Here is a 16,438-nt window from a genome sequence, read left to right on the forward strand (position 1 = left end):
GCAATACCCACCAACATTGTTAGATCAGACCACCTTTAGCTTCTTGCCATTCTCCCTTACCACAATAGCATGAAATTCTTTAAAGGCTTGGAGAACTTAATCTTTAGATTTCAACAGATATACCCACACTTTGCGGGAGTGGTCTTCAATGAATGAAGCAAAATATTAAGTTGCACCAAGGGATTTCTCCGACATAGAGCATACATCAATATGGATGAGGTCGAGAGCATACCTCCACTATTTGGGTTGATCCAGTCTCACAAACGAAACTTGATACTGCTTTCCAGTTAGGCAATGCGTACAACTTTCCAGCATTTGGCCTTTCAACCCGGTCAGCAATCCTTTCTTATTCAAGATCTGGAGCCTTTTTTCGCTCATGTGGCCAAGGCTTTTGTTCCATAACTTCATACTAGATCCATCTCGGACATAGTTGGCTTCTCCACCATTAATTTTTCTTGCATGACTTATAAGGAGTCTTCCTTCTTCCCTCGGGCCACTACCAAGCTTTCCTTGACCAATTTCCATCTACTACGTACCTCCAAAGTAATTCACTAACCCGGCATTGTCAAGTTTTCCTATCGAGATTAGGTTTAGACGCATGTCAGACACATGCATTACATCTTTCAATACAAGTCGACACCTGACATTTGTGGTCAGGGTCACATCTTCGACACCAACAATTTTGTGTTCACCTAATTTTCCATTTTCACAACTCCGAAGTCACCATTTTTGTAAGAAGAGAAAAAAATATTTGTATGTGGTGACATGAAAGGAGGCACTAAAGTCAACAATCCAGACACAGTCGTCATATGCAACATTCAAAAAAATTTCTTCACCGAGTAGAAATATCTCGGTATCAGCATTGGCAACCACCACATTGGTGCTCTTATCTTCCTTTGTCTTGGGCACAATCTGATCCGGCTACACAACGCCGTTCTTCTCATCCTTTTGTAGAGTCCTGCAGTCAGGCTTCTTGTGGCCAAACTTCCCATAATAAAAGAACTTTAGTTCACATTTTGGCCTTAACCAGGCTTTGGACTTATCATGTCCATCATGACCTCGACTCTTGCTATGACCCCGGGAGTTGAACTTTTCTTTGTTCTCAGCCACGTTTGACTTGGACGTGCTGGTTACACCTCATGCCCTTCTCCTGGACTCTTTATTCAGGAGGCTATCTATCACGGCCTCCATCTTCGATTTTTCATCAGGAGTCGAGTTACTCAATGTCACTACTAGAGTATCTCATATTTTTGGCAGCGAGCTCAGCAGCATAAAGCATGCATCTTGTCATCCATCTTCATCTCAATTTTAGACAACTGATTCACAATACCTTTGTAGATATTGAGATGTTTAACCATGTTCATGTTGTCTTGCTTCACAAGCCAACGAATTAGGTGTGCTTTGTTGCTGTGAGTCTTCTTTTAAATCATAGACTCCAGTTTCGTCCATAACTCGTACGTGTTTGTGAACTCGGCAACATACTCAAAGAGGCTTTTGTTAATGTATTTTCTGATCATGGCCACCGTCTTTCTGTTCAGGATTTTCGATTCCTTCTCTATTTTGCTTTCTGGCCTCTCTTCATGGACGATAAGTTCATATAAGTGTTTGCACTAGAGATGGTCTTCAGCTTGAACATGTCGCCATCATGGGTAACACCACTGGTCTCCATCTCGCCTCCTTCAGAAACCTTCAAACTCGGGCTCTGATACTACTGTTGGGAACTCGGTTCCTTCAACTTTGTGCATAAGCATGTCGTAAGTCGAATGTCGAGGTCAAAACTCGACATTATCAGGTCAGCCTGAAGTCATTAGGTCAACTTTATACAACAAAACAAAAAATGCAGAGAAGAACATAGTCAATCTTTTAATGTCGAAACCTTTTTTAATGTGAAAAAGTAAAACCCATATGACACTAGTTCAGAATCAAACTTCCACTATGTGAATAATGGTTATAAGAAATCAAACTTTACCAACAAATGGTGGTACACTTGAACCTTACCTACAATGGTGGTATTCAATCTTCCCTAGAGAGGTCTCACTCAAACTTCTCTTTAGAAGTGCTCTCAAATACAAAGCTTTAAACTTTTCCTCTCAAAGTGTCTCTCAAAATTATCTAACTCCAACCTCTCACACAACAAGCTTATATAAGAGAGAAGGAAGATTCTAGAATATCAAAAGTGAAGACTGAGATTTCTCGAGTCCCATAAAAGATAACATTGGACCTTAAGCAACATTGAAAGAGGAATGACTCAACAAACTTAAGAGTGCGTATTTATATTTATGCACGTATATTTTTCTGGCTTTTGTAGTTGTTTAGGTAAGGCTAGTAAAGTCATCTACGGAGTGACAACTTTAAGATTTAAATTCCTAATATTTTATGTAAGAGGTTCACCGGGAGATTTATGTACATCTATAGTTTTGTATATTTGAGAAATGCTACATAGCAACAACAACAACAAATAAAAAATAAAAAATTGATAGATATAATATAATTGTGGTTGTTCAATTGAATAAAGCAATAAGAATCACTCACATATACAATAATGGGCATACGTGTTACAATATTTTGGCCAAAAAATTCTGGAAAGTTATTATCATTAGTTTGGCAATGTTTTCAGATGCTTTGGTCAGAAATATTTCGAGATTCTAAAACACAGTACTCGTAAGATAAAATTGATGTCACTTCCTGGGTTCGTGACAGAAATAATTTCTATAATATGACTAGAGAGGGTGTTCAAAGGAATTTTCCCAGCTTACATCTTTTACATTTGACTTTTCAATTACTCAGAGCATTCACGTGACTTTTCAATTACTCAGACCAACGAAAAAATATTTGGTAATCCAAAATAGTGTTGGGAAAGTTGGGTTAAGTTGACTGATGTTACGTTTGATTGATTATAAAATATTGATGAGAATGTAAATCAAATTTACCAAATCACCCATTATTTTTGAAAATATTGTATGTCAGTCATGAAACAAGAGGGCATTTTGGTCCCAAAATGAAAAAAACAGGATTCGAATTCAAGGAAAAAAAAACACCATGTGTAGGGAGAGATTTTTTTTTCCAATCTGTAGTTACAAACTCAAATGCTGGAGAAATTATTTGGCTGAGAATTTTTATATTTTCTAATACCAAATATGGTGAAAAAATAAATCCAACATCACCTAAAGTTTGCCTTTGAATGACCATCATCAATAACTTTTTATTATTTACTTTTAACATTATTTATATTATTTTAATATAAAAAGACTTAGAAATTTGAGAAAAATTATATGTATAAAATTTTTATTTACAAATTCTTATAAACTATATTATGTATTAGGGGTAACATATTTTAGCATATAATATATGAATTATATTTTCTTATGCAATAGGAGATATTTATCTCATGTTGCACTCACAATTTTATGTGGATCCCATTGCAAAGAAAAAGAGAAAAAAAAATTGAAGTGAGGCCCATATCTTTTTGATGTGTAAGAGAGACTTATTGTCTCATGTTACATGAGGTTAATATTTCCCTATAATATACTATCCCTAGTACATAGCAGTGTTTTAAAACCCCACCCCACCCCCGGGTTGACCCGGGTCAATCCTGACCCCTCCCCTCTGAGGGTTGGGGTCACAAGTTGGACCCTATATGCACATCGACCCCTCCGACCCCCAAAACCCGGCCGGGTTTCAGTGACTCCCGGGTCAGAGGGGTCAAAGGAGATTACTGCATTTTTTTTTAAAGAAAATTTCATGAAACAAAATTGTTTTATTAAAAAAATAAAATAAAAATGCTTGCAAACCTAAATCTAATCGTTATCTTCTCTCCCAGCGACCTAGATTTGTGGTATCTTGATACTTTGGTATCATTAGAATATGAATTTTGTACTTTGGTATTTTGATACTTTAATTAGGTTGTGTAATATTGACTTGTGGTTGTAATTGATGAATTATGTTAAATATATTTTGAATCTTTAATGATTGGTGATTTGTTTTTTAATATTTTCATACAGGATATATATATATATATTTATATTTTTGTAATATATAAAATCGGGTCAGCGTAGTGACCCCGTGACCTCCCAGTTGAACTCGTGACCCTTGACCCCTGACCTCGGCTGGGTCGATGGCCGAGCCGGATTTTTAAACACTGGTACATAGTGTACTTTATAAAAAAATTTGATAAAAATAGCCTATCCCTATGAAATTAAAAATAAAAGATTTGGCTGTAGGAGTACCAAATAGCTTTGAATCCAACTCTAATCATACAACATCTCAATAGGTGATAAGTATCAGACCCGGGAAAACGCACCAAAAGTTATGACATGTTCATAGTGGTTTTCTCCTTATTTCTTTGAATAAATATTTTTTGGTATATGAAGGATGCATTTTGTGTGTTTTTAGTCTTTGAAATTTTTTTCTATACAAAATTATCTTTAAATTTCTGTAAATACTAACAAATTAATTTTTTCTATCCGTCATACATATTAATTAAAAAGTTAATCCATGAATTTCTGATGAAAAAAAACAACTTGTTAGTACTAATAAAATTTTGTAATACAAATTACCAAAAAAAATTGTAATACAAGATATATCTTTAAAATTTCTGCAAATACTAACAAATTAATTTTTCTATCCGTCATACACAAATAATTTTTTTTAGAAACTTAAAGCATATAAGATATATCTTTCACAGAACAAAATGTATATTTACTATATTTCTTTTAAGGAACTTACTAATGAGGGGCGGAACTCTGTCTTACCATTTGGGCTATATATAATTGAAAATTATTTTCTCAGGAGATTGTTTTTCATATTGTGAAGCATGAAAATCTATATTATTCTTTTTCTTTAACAAGTGATGGTTCTACCGCTACTTATTGTGTCTACGATAATAAAGATACTATCTCATGTGACATGAGAAAAGAGAAATACATATATAATTCCCATTTGAGTTTAAATGTTAATTTTTAAAATATAATCTTAATTTATGTTAAAGATTTTCTTTTGTCTTGCAATGAGTTGAATCTGGATTCAATGACAGTAATAAAAAAGCTTTGACAACAACAAACAGCGGACAAGTACATTGTAACAATCGAATTCAAAATGTATGTTTATTACTAGATAGACTAGACCGTGAGTATTATTGTTTAAGTATGCAGTCAGATATATCTATGAGAGAGATATTTAATTGGCTTAAAATCAATATATCAATTATTACGTACAAACAATAGGCTTATAGCCGAGTTGTAGGTGTGTATGCTCAGTGATGATGGCAAAGTATTTAGGTTCAAAGTGTGTACTTGAGAGGTTTCAACCCTTTATTTATAAGAGGGATTATCTTATAGATTTAAAGTCCTAATAGGAGTGTAATTTGTTGATCTTCGTTATCTAGAATACTATTTGGATAAGCCTTATTCTTATTGGATAGATTGTTAAGATATGGATCCATAACAATGTAAAAATAAATAATTTTTTATGATTCCACCTAATCCTAAGATCAGAAGCTGTAATAATATTCTCTAGCTAGCATGTGTCTTGTGAAAAAATAATTAAATTCCCTTTTTATATTAGGCATCCTTTATTAATAAATATTCATTAATTGTGTTGTGATGAACCCCAGGTCTTTATATTTGAAATTTTTTACATGTATCCGAATATATATATATAAACAAGAGGAAGGTTATATTTATAATTTATTTTTGTTATAACTTCGTATAATTATATTTTAACTATTAATTTTCGTCAATCAATAATTATTATTTATTACGTATTAATAATTAATTAATAAATTTGATTTATAAAAATAATAATCGTTAACTGACGAAAATCAATAATTAAAATATAATTACAAAAGATTATAAATAAAAATAAATTATAAATATAACATTACTTATAAAACGAATACGGGTTTCATATATCATACGATGTAATGTAAGGGACAGTGACCATTTTGCCACGCTTCACCAAATTATTTACCAGACTGTCACGCGAACAGTAAAAATTCGCGAAATGACACGCGGCATAATTCGCTACACTGTGCAGCGAATTATGTTTGCAAATAATTCGCTACACAGTGTAGCGAAATATGCAGTGTCAGGCTGCACAGTCAGCAAAAATGACACGTGTCAAGCTGGCAGCATAACAGGCATAATTCGCTACACACCCCAGCGAATTACTGTCAGCTTGACACGTGTCATTTTTGCTGACTGTGCAGCCTGACACTGCATATTTCGCTACACTGTGTAGCGAATTATTTGCAAACATAATTTGCTGCACCGTGTAGCGAATTATGCCGCGTAATATTCTGAAAATTTTTACTATTTGCGTGGGAGTCTGGTAAATAATTTGATAAAGCGTGGCAAAATATGTAATGTAAGCTATAGGGTGAGCCCATCGTGAATTTAGGACGTGACTTGTTAAAAGGAAAATACCATATGTAGAATAAGGTCCACGTGTTATTATGGTTGACGGAGATGGTGTTCGCCTTAAAATGGAAAAGTTTCTCACACCCCCTTTGTGCTTCTATGCATTGGGTCCACACCATTCAACCCTACTCATTACTCTACCTCCTTTTCCTTTACTATTGATCTTTCCATCAAACCCATCGAAACATCATCCTCTCATGGCCCCACCACACAGAAACGCGATACCCCCATTTCTTCTGTTCAACTTTCTTTGTCTGTCATTCATTTCGTCTCTTATTCTTAGTATTAATTTTCCTCGAATCATTGATTTTGAAACTTAAACAAACTTTAGTTTTGTACTTCCTTATTTATTTGATCTTGACATTTGTAGATCGATTTTTTCTATGTTTTTCCCCTTAAAAATATGATAATGTAAATTAAATAAATAATAAACACAATACAACTATTTTATGTTTCTACAGCTCCTTTCCCACACGCCCAATTTGATTAAGCGGTTCAAAATAGTTTTAGATTGTGGACTAGCTAGGTGAGTGTGACATATTTTAATTAGGCTAAAATGCTAGCTATATTCAAAGAAGAAAAAAACGTACTACTTATTGTTTATAATTTTCTCTCTCTCTCTCTCTCTCTCTCTCTCTCTCTCTCTATATATATATATATATATATATATATATATATTTGGTGCATGACAATTACTAATATATATTTCGGATGTGAAAATTTTATGGTCTGATATAGCATAAGGACTTTTTGTGGTCAAGCACAAAAACAAAGGCTCTTCACTTCTAGTGTCCTTCCCGAGTTGCAATCTTTGAGTTGAGGGGGGGAAAAGCTGAGAGAGGCAATGGCAGTTGAAAGTTAAATGTGAAAACTAGAATATGCCTCATTGACTTTGTTACATTCCTTGTTTTCACCAAAGACACAAAGTAGTACATGTTACATGCAGAGTTTATTCATTTTCGTGATGATTTCTTCTACCATATATAGATAAACTAGAGTGTATTCATTTCAGATAATATCTATACAAAATTAAAGAGATAAGTTTTTAAAAAGAAAAAGTATATTATGAATTTCCTAAATAATATATAAACGTATATAAAAAATTGGATTATATACGAATTTGAAAATAAAAAATTATCTGTTTTCATGAAACTTCTATGGCTGACATTATTCGAGCCGATGAGAAATAGTACAAATGATTTGACATTGACTGTACACAGTGTACTTCTCTTCCATTCAGTTAAGGACGAACTATTACTATTGGTATTAATTAAATCTTTATTGTTAGGTAGATTGGCAAATTAAAGCCACGCCAAGTGGCCCACCATGACTAACGACGGCGAGAGGTTTAAATTGAAATAAAAGGAGTATATATTACGCTGTGGTTTGGTTGGAGTTTACTTTTTTTTTAATAAAAAAATAAATAAATTAAATTTAATTACATTATTTGTTTTGATTTTTGAATATGTTTTAGTTAATCTGAATCAAATCAATTTAATTAAGAAATGATTATTATTATTTTGATAAGTAAGAAAGGATTATTTTGGTTAAGATAAAAACACAAATTAGTATATTTTTTCATAAAAAATTCCTCACTCAACCAAAGCAAGTAGTTCAGTTAGGAGCTGAGTAGTGAAAAAAAGAGAGTTATATCCCCATATGCCACCTCTAGAATTGGCTTAAATATTTTTATCTTCGACATGTCCCGCACTCCGCATCAGTCTTATAACAAGCTCGAAGAGTCAAAGCTTGTAGAAATATCGAGAGGAGCTGACTCGCCACCTTAAAAAAATAATTTAGGTTGAATAACTCTAAAAATAAAATAAAATTCCTCACTCTTTACTTTTTATATAAAATTTTGATTTTGATTTTTCTACCACCATAAAGTAAAATACTAGTTTCTTATTTTCTTTCATAATTTGATATAGTAATTAAATTAATTTCAAACATTAGTATTATATTTCACAAACATTTAATTCCTTTTACAGTTATATTTTTGTACCTCGCAATAATCTCTTTATTCAAAATATGAGAAAATTAAATAGTAGATATAATTAAAGATACTTAGTGTAACTAAATGAAATAATTATCAAAATTAATCTAAACTAATTTAATTGGCCGATCGTCGATCGGTTCATCCAGGCATCCAGCAATTCGAACCAATGAATACGTACATGCATGGGTAATTGGTCATCGCGATCAAAGGACATAGCAGCTAGGAGTTGGTGAGATATTTAAAAAAACAGAAGACTTGATTATAACATAAGTTGATTTTGCAGAAGTAGACTTTGTAAATAATTATAGATAATTATTTTGAAAATATTTATCTTAAATTGGTAACAACTTTTTTACTAAGTTATTATTATTATTATTATTATTATTATTATTTGAATTGTTGATATTTAATTACGAAAAAATAAGAAAAAATAGAAAATTTATTTCCCTAACATAAAAGAACGGGTAATTAACATTTTTCATCCCTAATTTACATATGCTCAACCCCACTCCTCTTTGATTTGCTTTAGCATTAGGATTGGTACAAAATAATGGAATCATACCGACTTCTATTTTTTTTAACCATATTTGAGAATTGAACTAATTTTATAAACTAAATTAAAAATTGAACCAAATCAAATGAATTTGTTTAGAAAATCAAAAGAATCGATAAATCAGTATTGGTTTGGTTCAAATCTGATTCAAAACCAATTCAGAATTGTTCTGGTTGACTATTATATAAGTCCAAGTCCAACAGGTCAATCCTAATAATATATAGCCCATTTCTAGAACATTCTAGAAGGGCACCTCTTACACCTACACTGGCAACATGTCTTGACTAGGGACAAGATTGAATTGACGGGGAACAGCTCTCCTCTCCCCTACACTAGAGGGCTTTTTCAGTGCAACAGACACACATATGACTTCATTCACTTTTTGACATTTGGATTATTTTATTTTTTTAACTTCTCATCCGTACGATTTGCATCCTCTCACTCCAATTTTAATCCTCTCACTCCAATTTTAATTGATGGGTCGTACCGAATGAATGGTGCGACCGTAGTACAATAAAAATTTCGCCTACATTGACAACATGTCGTGTCTAGGGACAAAACTGAACTGACAACAACTCCTCTCCATATATACCCTACTCCCCTGTTGAAGTAGGGGGCTTCTCTTCTCATTATTCATCTTATGAAATGTTATCCCCCCCCTTTTATATGCAACACCTGGGAAGCTCATGTGGAGCCAAGCTTTCTACCTTGGTTACAAAGAGCACTCCTACATCAACATATTGTACTCTCCATGAGATACATGTATAAACACTGGATTGTTCAAGAATCTGTTCGAAACTCGTTCAAAAATGATTTACATGCTTGAATTGGTTCTAAACTAGTTAAGAACAAATTACAAATCATAAATTAATTTTAAACCATGAATCCATTCGAAAAATATATAACCAATTCAAATAAAATAGAGCAGTTCGGTTGTGTTTAGAAAATAATTGATTCGGATCAAAGGGTCAAAGTTTGTGAGAATATCGAAGAAAACCAACTCGCCTCAAAGAAATATTTAGGATTGAGTTAACTCAAAAAAATAAAATAAAACAAACAACTGATTCGGGTCAAACTATGCCTAGCTAACCTTACTGAGAATGATTCGTATTGTTTAATTCACGTTCTCATGATATTTTAACTAGCCTAAGCATACTTTATTCTTTGATGGGTTATTATTTAATAACGAACAAAGGAATCTACATGTACACGGTCCCTCACCAACTAAAGAACATCTTTCGCTCTCACTTTAAAGAAGAGGAAAGACAAAAAACATGGGCGTCTCAATCATCAAAGTAGAGCTGGAACCTTTTGTACGAAGCTAATACCCAGTTGATTGGCCAATTCCATGGTACTGTAACATTGGACCACATCACAGTTTTCCCTACGGAGGGGGAGCCCATGTTGTCTTGATCATGCACATACATAGTGTAAGGTGCAGCACTGTGCTGGGTCCCCATGATGTTCCCATCTTCGATATTGGGTATCTGAACTCAGATTGTTCGCTCCACTGTTCCTCTCCTCCTCAGCACTACAACAACATTCATAAGTGGTTTAGTATGCATGCCCATACGCACTCTCTTAACGTTAATTCTTAACCTTGTCTCCTTTTCTTCCCTTTAGGAAGTACGATTGAGTGCAAGAAATATTGCAAGAATGGCCTAACCCCAATTCTACTTTTCTTTCCCCAACTTCCTAAGGAGTAAAGATTATTTTGAAGCTGAAATTCAGGGGATGGTTGTTGGATATATGCTTTTCTTTGGGGATGAAGTTGAGTTGGACATTGCTCCAACACTCCATATGTGATAGTACTTTTGGTGATCCTGTAATGTCTATTTTTAGAACACACAACACAAGAGTATTGACTTAACTGCGAGCCAAAGGATTTTTTTTTGGTGCGATGGTGTAAATATTTAATATTAATTATTTCACTGTAATTTACTGCAAATCTAATGAAACTTGTACGGAGGACGATCACAAGTCAGTTATCTTTTGAATGTAAAATATTGTGGTATTTATCAGTATTATCAAACTTGACTTAAACCGGCTGGGTCAACCCAAAACTAGATGACTGGTGATTTAACGATTTGAGCCAAGCAATAGACCGACTATGTATTGGATCTAGTGAAAATCGATTTAAATTGGCCTAGTGGTGTCACAAAAAATTGACGAGTCATGCATTTAAAAAAAAAAAATCAAAATTATTCACAAAATTTAAAAAAATCATATCAGAACTCCTAAACGAAACTTTTACTCGTAATTGTCAGTTCCACTACTTGCTCCCATACTTCCCTTCTCCAATTGCTGATTCTCATTTTATGTTTACTCCACAAGGCTGTTAGCTCTGAGCTTTAGTTTCTCTACTTTGTCACATTGGGGATTGTTTCCATGCACAATAATGCCTCTTTAGTCTCATCCTTGTTTCAATATTGTCAATTTCTTCGCACTATTTACGGATATCACTTGAATGCCAAGGACCAGGTGTGTTTATGCCTTTCATTTTTGTAATTTAATTTTCTTTGTTTTTATTAGAAAAACTCCAAATTTCATTTTAAAAATGAAGTCCTTAATATATTTTTTGGTGTGCCTTGTCTTGAATTGTAGAAAAATCAAGTGCGGGTATTTAATATATTATTTTAGAAATATTCATTTTAAAAACTCCAAATTCCAAAGTGTGGATTTATCTAGTCAAGATGATCATACTAGAAATTGTTTGCATAACATTAGTGTATCTTGAATTGAAACTTGTTTACAACTTCCCAAGTTTTGCATTGTTTGTAAAATTTGATGTGTAAGATACATAATAAATTTAGCAATTTTCTAATAAAAATTGATGTGAAATGACTTTGTTGTGAATTCTATACTGCATTTTTAAGTATAAAATATAGATTTGCATATACTTATCCAAGTCAACCAGTTCGACTAATGACCAACCGGCTGAATCACTGACCCAATAACTCAGTACCCTAGTTGGGTCACTGATCGGGATAACATCGGTATTAACTTTGGTTTGATGTTTCTTACGTTGTAGGAGATAAAATTATCTCCTACACACTTTAGAGTGTGATGCTCATTTTTTTTTTCTCTTTCTTCTCTTCACATGACTTAACATGGCCCCACACATTTTATGTGTGTAGAATATAATTTTATCTCCTAAATATGAGAGACATTAAACCCATTAACTTTATTGGCTCGTTACCTACCATGGTATGTTCTACTAATTAAATAGTACACCATTTTCTATAATTTTATATTTTACCAAAATACTTTATTAGTGCATCTTTTCCATCTAAATTCAAGACTGGAGTGATTGGCTAACATGGTTAGATCAAGTTTCTAGGCTCAATAAACACTTATGACAAACTTATACATAACTTACCAATTGGAAATCCTTAAAACAGAATCTATCTGGTGGGTTGTCAAATACGGGATGTAACGGTTAAGTTAATTTTTAGATACACATGGGATTAATGTCAAATATTTGTGTGTGTGATATAAACTTTTATGGGGATACCATGGTGTTTTCTACTAATTAAACAATGCATCGTACGTTTTCTTTAATTTTACCGTTTACCTAAATACTTTATTAGCACATCTTCTCCTCTAAATAAGGCATATTCTATGATATCTAGTTACTGCAAACTTATACTCCTTCCCAATAATTACTTGCATGAGTGCAGTATCCTTTTTGTTACAGGTTTCTTCGTTCAACTGACCTAAACCATGAATAAGAGTGAAACATATCAGGTAGCTAGGAAGGACGAACCGAGAGAGGGGCGAGCATGGGTGGTTGTCCCTATTTGATTATTTTATTATTATATATATAAAATGATAGTTATATAATAATAATAAACTATTAGCGTTAATAGTTAGTCTCTCCCTAAAAAATATTTTTGGTATTTTATTTTTGTACCCCATCGTAAAAAATCTTGGGTCTCCCTTTGCAGGTAGGCCTTCTACTAGGAAAAGAAATGATCAATTAATTATTGTTGTTTATACGTAAGGCATTTTCGTTTTATTTTCTCCGATACATGGACATCGGATGAGCCCTGTTTATTATATATCTATCGGGCGTAGCTAGTTTTTGAAACTTGAATCATGCTATTTGTTACCCTGTCGATAAAACATAAAACGCATAATTTAGTCGTTGAAGGATATATAATTTCTCAGCTTGGTTATTGTTGTTAATATATTTTGAAAACGATATCCTTGTAGATTTTAAAACAACTCATCCATCCACCAAAAAAAAAAAAAAAACAACTCATCAATTTGATCACCCCATTAATTGCAGTTCTATATGAAAGTACTTGATTAATTCAAATGGAAGAATTTGAATTATGACATCAAAGTGAGGAACATATATAATATAGTTTGAGGATCAAATTATTCTGTTTTACTTATGTATAAAATGATATATGCTATAGTTCCTCGATGTTAACCAGTTATAACATATTTAACTTAAAGGAATGAGTAATAACGCCAAGAAAATATATATTTGGCTAAAGTTAATTATTTTTTACTTCAAGCTAAAATAGTTGTAATTGTAATTGCTTTTGATACACACACACACATATATATATATATATATGTATATATGTCTGTGTGTGTGTAAACTTCTGACAAGGCACCAATTTGGCATATCATGAATTGCAGCTATCATACTGGTTTCCAAAATTTTCCATAAAATAAGGTATCAAGAACTACAATCCTAGAGGCGCATGATTTGGCAGCAAAGGTAATAACATGTCTAGTTGATAGGGGTACGTTTTTCCCTCCTCATGTGAAGCATAACATGATCTCAAACCGTTTTAAGAATTCTTCTAAATTAGTTCCAAGAACTAGGTCGGTATTCGGTAAACGTCCCTTCACAGACATGGTGGAAATTAAAAGTTTCTCATTATTAGTATCCCACAATAAAATTGAATATAGCTACGGATACCGTTTATCTCGAAATTCAGAAAACAAATTTAGTTGTAATGAAATTTTTGGATAAACTTTTGAAACTACAATTGCAGAATACGCAAATGTTTTCATTTTCATCAATTACTAGTTTCTCTATAACACAATGTCAATGGAAACCATTGTAAACACGCAAGATAATACTACTTTAGCTAAATTAGATATCGTTTGGGTTTGATTCCCATAAATTTATCTTTGGAGAGGGATGAAGAGTTTTAATTGTGACTAAGCTCCAACTCAGGATTAGTTTCATAGTCGGCTCAAAGAGTTGAAGCTTGTGGGGGATATTGAGGTAATTAGAATCGATATACCAAAAAAAAAAAGATATCATTAACTAATTAACTAGTACTTGCAGCACGCATTCATCCAATTTATCTTAAATCACTTTTATTGACTTTGAATTTTGGTGATGAGATAAAATATTAATGCATGGCATGCGGTGATTTCAAATCGTATATAAGAGAAGGGAAATTGGAATTTACTTCATTCTCTTAAAGAGTTGCATGATAAGTACAAAAACAAACATAGGTTCTTTCTCTTTAATCAAAATTATTTTTTAATGTTTATCAAAATTTTATTATATAATCATAATTCAGTTCACATATTTTTTATTATTATTTTTTCTATCCTAACAAAAGATAAATACGGATTGAAAGGCACGTAATGTAATCAGTACGTAAGTAAAAAAACGCTAATTATTGAATTAAATGTGCATTTTATCTAAACAAAAAACCAGTCCCAAGTTTTTTTCTTAATAACCACAAAATGTAGTTCAAGAAGTTGGGTAAAGTAGCATGATGATACCAATTACTACAACAGAGACGTGTTAAACTTATATTTCAATTTCCATATAAAGTTAGACAATGGGAAAGGAATAAGAGAACGCGGTAACTATAATTAAAAAGTTGACCGTAATCTTGTATAGATAAAATCATAAAAAGGTTCTAGCTTTTGATATGTTATTTATAGGAGTTTAACCATATTATTCTATATTTAAAGTAATTAATTTCAAAATTGACGAGTCTAGTAATATCTTAAAAATATAAGTTAAATTCATATTGATAAATCGTTTATATTATCTTTTTTTCGTTTTATCATCTCTTTTTATCTTAAAATCGTTATACTAACATGTTATTATAGAAAAAAGAGGAATGTTTTTTCTATGCGTTGAATTTCTAATACTTAAATGTAAGTTAGAGAATGGGAAAGGAATAAGAGAACGCGGTAACTATAATTAAAAACTTGACCGTAAACTTGTATAGATAAAATCATAAAAAGGTTCAAGCTTTTGGTATGTTATTTATAGGAGTTTAACCATATTATTTTATATTCAAAGTAATTAATTTCATAATTAAAGAGTGTGATAATATTTTAAAAATATAAGTTAAATTAATATTGATAAATCGCTTATATATTTATTTTTTTTTGGCCGTTTTATCATCTCTTTTATATTAAAATTGTTATAATATCATGTTATTATAGAAAAGAAAAAAAAAGGAATGCTTTTCTATGCATGCGTTGAATTTATAATACCTAATGTATGTATTCATCCGTTCTACACAAAAATAATTTTTTCGTGTTTACGACGCTATAATATTTTTATCTTTGAAAAAACCGAAATCCTTAAGGGGTTGTTTGGTATGGGAGATATTTTTTTTAACCGAGAAAAAAAGATTGTTAGGAATTTGATAGAAATTTTTTTATTCAGGGTAAGTTAAAAAAAAGTGTTTGGTTGGCCAAAATTTTGCAGAAAAAGTTGGGTTAATTTTACTGATGTTGATGATAAAATATTGATGGGAATGTGAATGAAATTATCAAAATATCCTTAATTTTTTGAATATGCCATCATCAAATGTTGCTTTTTTTTTTGGGAAAAAGTGAATTAAACGTACCTTTTGAGAATCCAAGATCAAGGAAAAAAAATACCAAAGATTAAGTGGGACAAAAATTTGCCTTTGTGTAGTTCAAAAATAAATATTGGGTAAAAAAATTTCTTGGTATTTTGTTCACATTACTCATACCAAATATAATAAATAAATATTCTCCACTCCACTTTTCCATCATTCCATACCAAATACTCGTACCAAATACTCCTTAATAAAAAAATAAAAATGATCACGCGGAATTGGATAACTCTAAGGACTTGCTAAGGAAGAGAGGGGTATTTTGGGTAAATACAAGAGGTAACAACATACGAACTGCGACTGCGAGAGTTCATCTTCTTAAGGTTAGGTCACATGATTGCTCGAACCCGAAACTGTTCAGGCGTAAATAAGGCTCTGTGTAACTTCTTCTTTTGACACGTAGCACTGTTATGATCCTCTCTCTTCCTTCTTCATTACCAAGCTCACCCTTTTTAACTTTTCTCACATTTTTCCTTTAAATTTCCATGATCGAACCATAAACTATTAATACAGCATAATATTCATTAAATAAAATCAATGGAAGAAATAATATTTTATAACATAAAGGAAGCACTCAGTGTAATATTTTATTAATTTAATGCCCTCAAAT

Source organism: Gastrolobium bilobum, unplaced genomic scaffold, assembly GCF_033153095.1.
Source record: "Gastrolobium bilobum isolate Gb01-03AN ecotype WA unplaced genomic scaffold, APGP_CSIRO_Gbil_v1 utg121, whole genome shotgun sequence".
Lineage (NCBI taxonomy): Eukaryota > Viridiplantae > Streptophyta > Magnoliopsida > Fabales > Fabaceae > Gastrolobium > Gastrolobium bilobum.